We start from the raw sequence: 6,613 nt of genomic DNA, 5'->3' as shown, positions 1-6,613 counted from the left end.
ATAGTTTACATAAGTGATCCCAAAAATTCTAGCAAGGAACTTCTACAACTCATAATAACTTTCTGCAATGTAGCAGGATACAAGATTAACTAAAAAATCAGTAGCCCTCCTGTACACAGATGATAAAAGGGCTGGAGAAAAATTCAGAGAATCTATCCCCTTCACAATAGCCACAAATAACATATAATATCTCGGAGTAACTCTAACCAAACAAGTGGAAGACTTGTATGACAAGAACTTTAATTCTTTGAAGAAAGAAATTGAAAAAGACACCAGAAAGTGGAAAGATCTTCCATGCTCTTGGGTAGGTAGAATTAACATTGTAAGAATGGCAATCTTACCAAAAGCCCATCAAAATCCTGGCAAAATTCATCAATGACATCAAAAGTGTTTCAGATTTTGATTTGCATTTCCCTGATTGCTAAGGAAGTTGAGCACGACCTTAAGTGTCTTTTGGCCATTTGAACTTCTTCTGTTGAGAATTCTCTGTTCAGTTCAGTGCCCCATTTTTTAATTGGGTTAATTAGCATTTTAAAGTCTAGTTTCTTGAGTTCTCTATATATTTTGGAGATCAGACCTTTGTCTGTTGCGGGGTTGGTGAAGATCTTCTCCCAGTCAGTAGGTTGCCTTTGTGTCTTAGTGACAGTGTCCTTTGCTATACAGAAGCTTCTCAGTTTAAGTAGGTCCCATTTATTCAATGTTGCCCTTAATGTCTGTGCTTCTGGGGTTATACATAGGAAGCGATCTCCTGTGCCCATCTGTTGTAGGGTATTTCCCACTTTCTCTTCTATCAGGTTCAGTGTGTTCGGACTGATATTGAGGTCTTTAATCCATTTGGACTTGAGTTTTGTGCACGGTGAGAGATATGGGTCTATTTTCATTCTTCTACAGGTTGACATCCAGTTGTGCCAGCACCATTTGTTGAAGATGCTTTCTGTCAGAATGGCTAAACTCAAAAACACCAAGGATAACCTTTGCTGGAGAGGCTGTGGAAGAACGGGTACCCTCATCCATTGCTGGTGGGAATGCAATCTTGTGCAACCACTGTGGAAGTCAGTGTTTCGGTTTCTCAGGAAATTCGGGATCAACTTACCCCTGGACCCAGCAATACCACTCTTGGGAATATACCCAAGAGATGCTCTATCAAATGACAAAAGCATTTGTTCAACTATGTTCATAGCAGTATTATTTGTAATAGCCAGAACCTGGAAACAACCTAGATGCCCTTCAATGGAAGAATGGATGAAGAAAGTATGGAATATATACACGCTAGAGTACTACGCTGCGGTAAAAAACAATGACTTCTCGAATTTTGCATGCAAATGGATGGAAATAGAAAACACTATCCTGAGTGAGGTGTCCCAGACCCAAAAAGATGAATATGGGATGTACTCACTCATAATTGGTTTCTAGCCATAAATAAGGACCAAGGAGTCTACAATAGGTGAACCTAAAGAAGCTAAGGAAGAAGGTGAACCGAAGGAAAAACATATAGTTGTCCTCTTCGCTAAGGGAAGTAGACCAAATTTCCGGGGAGAAAATGGGATCTTGGGGGGGGGGGATGGGGGTAAGGGGAGATGGGGAGAGAAAAGGTAGAAGGGAAGGAGGGGGGACCTGGGAAACGGGAGAATTGGGATAATGGAAAGGTGGATAGGGGAGCACGGAACCACAATTCTTAGTTAAGGGAGCCACTTTAGGGTGGGCAAGCGACTTGACCCTAGAGGGGCTCCCTAGTGCCCAAGATGAGGTTCCCAGTTAGTTCCTTGGGCAGCTGAGGATTGGGAACCTGAAATGACCCTATCCTAGAGCAATACTGACGAATATCTTGCATATCATCATAGAATCTTCATCTGGTGATGGATAGAGATCAAGACAGTGACCCACACAGGAGCACTGGACTGAGCTCCCAAGGTCCCAAGGAGGAGCAGAAGGAGGGAGAACATGAGCAAAGAATTCGGGACCACGAGGCGTGCATCCACCCACTGAGACAGAGGAGCTGATCTACGGGGAGCTCACCAAGGCCAGCTGGACTGTGACCGAAAAAGCATGGGATAAAACCGGACTCTCTGAACATGGCGAACAATGAGGGCTGATGAGACACCAAGGACAATGGCAGGGGGTTTTGATCCTACTTAATGTGCTGGCTTTGTGGGAGCCTAGCCAGTTTGGATGTTCACCTTCCTAGATATGGACGGAGAGGACCTAGGACTTAACACAGGGCAGGGAACCCGGACTGCTCTGTGGACTGGAGAGGGAGGGGGAGAGGAGTGGGGGGAGGGGGAGAAGGGTGGGAGGAGGGGGAGAAGGGTGGGAGGAGGGGGAGAAGGGTGGGAGGAGGGGAAGGGAAATGGGAGGCTGGGAGGAGGTGGAAACTTGTTTTTTGTTTATGTTTTTTTTCTTCTTTTCGCAATAAAAAAAATTTTAAAGTTAAAAAAAAAGTGTTTCAGATTTCTAATGCACTTTTACACTTTCCATCAGAGCCCATCATAGCTGCATAAAAGATTTAATTTCTCTAATTATTGTGTTGTGTTTGTATGTATAGGAATGTATACATGTATGTGTATGTGGTATAGGATGTGTTTGTGTGTGTGCACATACACAGATGGATGTGCAGTCACACATGTGGATGAAGATATTGCATGTCCTCCTCAATTACTCCCCACTTTATCTTTTGAGACAGGATCTCTCACTGATCCTGGAGCTCCCTGATGTGGCTGGGCCACCTGGACAGTGACCTCCAGGGATCTTGTGCCCCCCGCCTCTCCAGGGCCAGGAATGCAGATGTGCACTGCTGAGCCCACATTAGCATAGGTACTAGGAATCCAAATGCAGGTCCTTTGCTTGTACAGCAAACACTTTACCCATGGAGTGTCTCCCTGCTACTATTTTCCCTAATGTAAAGAGGGCATTTTAAAAAATTAGGCATTATTAGGGTCGTGATAATTTCTGTAAGTAATGTTCTTCACAGTAGTGCATGATTTTTTTCAATTTTAGTTCAAAGTCCTTGAATCTTTTACTTAGGAAAAGAAGAGGAGATCTAACTGCATGGAATAACTAACTGTTAAACCCAGAAGACGGTGCTCACGGCACTGTGGCTGCCACAGTGAATGCTGACACGCTGCCCAGGGAGAGCTGAAGACTCAACAGCACACACTGCTGTGTGCCACCGTGCTGCCCAGGTGCCCAGATGTCTGTAACCCTGTATCAGTTCACCACAAATGACCAGATGTGCCAGCAGAGCATGGGAGCCTCTAAAATCATACTGTGCCTATAAATATGTGTCAAAGCAGAATATTTGAATCAACAAAAAATTATCACCCATGTTGAGAAATTTTCAGTGATGAAATTTTCCCATGTTGCTTACATCTTAGTTATTGGTGCACATCCCTTGGCCAGTTTTCTATACTTGGCAGTTTATTCCTATTCCTCCCCACCTTCATTTTTATTTTCTCCAATTATTTGCATCAGGATCAATTTCTTTTATGCAACTTTTATTTTAAGATAGATTCAGTTGTTTGTTTTTTCATTGAATTTCTGGGTTTTTTTTAGGAACTTAAAGTGTTAGATGTTTTAATTTGTTGATCATAATAATTTAATACATATAGCCTGGGTTCTATAGGTACTAGGATTTTAAGGTTTGGTGGGATGGAATGCCTGTTAGTGTAAAAGGCTTGACTGACCTTCATTTAATTCCCAGCATAATAAATAAACTCAAGCTTATATTCTTCACCATCTTGCTTATAGCATGTTTTCTATGTGTATGTCCTTATTGTCTGTTTTGTTGTATGTGTTTCTCAAGAATGTTTACTGAGAATCAAGCCAACAATGAAAGCATATTTTTTTTATAGCAATGAGCATAGAAGTTAATGCAATTTCTTTAGTATCAGAACTTTTTGTGGAATGAAGCCATGCACAGTAAATCACTCTTGGGGCAGTTCCTACTGAAATGGAATTAAGATAAAATTTGATGCTCAAACTGTGTTGCTTCCTGGTCGTGGTAGGTATTATTCCACACATAAATGACATCAATGAATAAGGAAGGACAGCTAGCATGTGGAAAAAGCAGCCTGTCCACACACGTGCATCAAATGTCTGCTGTTTACATGATCCTTTCAATAAATTACGGAGCATCAGTGTGCTTCTCCAGCAGGGAAGACCCGGCCAAACTAGAAAAGCAGTTACCTGATTTTGTTGCATGATAAGCTGAAATCATATAATTTTAATACCTTGGCCACTTTCTCAATCCTCCCTTTTGGATTAGAGCAGGAATAAAATACCATAACTTTAATACTTCTCACAAACTCTGTGTACTACTTGGAAACACATGAGTAGATACTTTACATTGCATATTTCATGGTATAAAGCACAAAACACAAATGCATTCATCAGGGGCTGCTGTGTTAGTCAAAAAACCCTGCCGTTGCCCTAGACAGTCCTTGGTAGATTCCAGTGGACACAATTAGTCAGCCTCCTAGAGTCACTATCGTGGTGACCCTCAGTGGAAGGTAATGCTTCATACTAAGAAACTCAAATATGCAAAATAAACTCCCCAGTGTGGCTGCCTTCCCTTTTCTTATTTCCTTGAAAAAATTAGCCTTCTCCTTCAAAACCAGGTGTTGTTGTATATAATCTCACACTGTTTCCCTTCTCTAGGGCTCTCTATTCCCTCTCTCCTCAATCTATGCATCAAAGTTAGATTCAGTCACCTTATATGCCTTATGACTTATGCACGAATTGCATCCAAAGTGTGGCAGAAAGCAATGTGGCTATAGCAGTGAATTAGATAAATTTATGCCCACTGCATAGACCTTATATTTGTTTTGCAATGTTTTGGTTTTAGTTATACTACAGAACTTTAGCAACGCAGACAGAGCCAACCAATAACATAGCATGATATAGGCACATAAACAGATATATAGAAGAATGAAGTAGAGGACATAGAAATAAAAGCATGGAGTTGCAGCTGTCTGATTCTAGACAAACGTTCCAGAATGTATGTTGGAGAAGACAGCCTCTCTAACAAATGGTATGGGAAAAGCAATATGTCCACTAGAAGAATGAAAGTAGATTCCAGTCTCTCAACATTTAGAGAAATCAATTCAGACGTGAAAATTTGAAATACCAGTGAAAAACATAGGGGAAAATACTTCAAGATCTAGATATAGGCAAGGACATTCTGAGTAGAAAATAAGAGGAAGAGTTCAATAATGGCCTTTCGTGAAATGAAAAAAATTGCACAACAGGCTTAGGAGACAACTTGTTGGGCAGATGCACCTGCCCTGTCAGCATGGGGAGCTAAGCATATGTCTGTAGCATCCCTGTGGGTTTGGTTTCTTGTTGTTGTCCTTGTTTTTGTTTTTAAAGCCAGTGTGTTTGTTTGAATGCAAATGGCCAGCATAGGGCCATAAGGATTGACACCATTAGGAGGTGTGGCCTTGTTGCATACGTATGGCCTTATTAGAAAAGGGGTCACTGGGAGTAGGCTTTGAGATTCAGATGCTCCAACTAGGCTCAGTTTTACTCTCTCTCTTCCTGTTGCCTGCCAATCCAAATGTAGAACTCTCAGCTACCTCTCCAGCACCATGTCAGCCTGCATGACACCATGATACCTACCATGAGGATAATGGACTAAACCTCTGAAGTGTAAGCCAGCCCCAAACAAACATTTTTGTTTATAAGTGTTTCTGTGGTCATGGTGAGTCTTCACAGTAATGGAAACCCTAAGAGAACCATGTATGCAATCCGTGCCTATAATCCCAGCATTAGGAGGTGGGGCAGATCCCACTGTCCAGCCAGCCTCATGGAAATGGAAGCTTCCAGTTAAGTGAGAGACTCTGCTCAAGGCAATAAGGTGCCCAACATCCTACTCTGTCCTCCACATATGTGTCAATAAGCTGGTGAACCCACACACTCATGTGTACACACACTATGCATATGCATATGATATAGATATATATGCACCCTAAAAAGTTGCACAAGAAAGTAAATAACAGATTGGAGAAGTGGCATATAGAAAGGAGAGAATCTTCACCATCCATTGGTCTCACAGGGATTTATTACCTAGAATGTATAACAAATTTGAAAACTAAATGCCAAATGAACAATCTAAACAGTAGAGGAGTAAATGAGTTGGATGCAGTTTCTAGAAGAAGTTCAAATGCCAAGAACTCCTTGCCCACATGCCCATCTCTGCCGTGTGAGTTCTTGAAGAGTCACAAGCCAGCATCTATTCACCTGGACAGAATATCTATGACAGATCAAAGAACCAATTCTACTCAAGTCTAGCTTGGCGATCCTAAGAGAGGTTACAGCAACATAGAGTGATTGGGGGGCAACTGAAGTCCCCAAAAGTCCCACCCTACTGTGTGTATAGTATCAAGAAAGCTTCATTCCTGGAATTTCCTGACAAATTTCCAGGCATCTCCAATAAGAGTCTCTTTTCCTCTAGCAATTGTACATTGCTTACAAAAACTCCGAGAGGGTCCTGTGAATCTGGTTTCTGGACCCAGTTTCATGGACTTCAAACCTTGTGAGTTTCCTTTGGTACTGATTCTTAGGAACCTCCCACTCTTCTCCAGAATGGTACAACTTGGAGAATGGCTACATTAGCCAT

The sequence above is a fragment of the Microtus oregoni genome, unplaced genomic scaffold (assembly GCF_018167655.1).
Source record: "Microtus oregoni isolate MIOR12 unplaced genomic scaffold, Mior012 000025F_ref0000491, whole genome shotgun sequence".
NCBI lineage: Eukaryota > Metazoa > Chordata > Mammalia > Rodentia > Cricetidae > Microtus > Microtus oregoni.
This window is presented reverse-complemented; position numbering follows the sequence as displayed.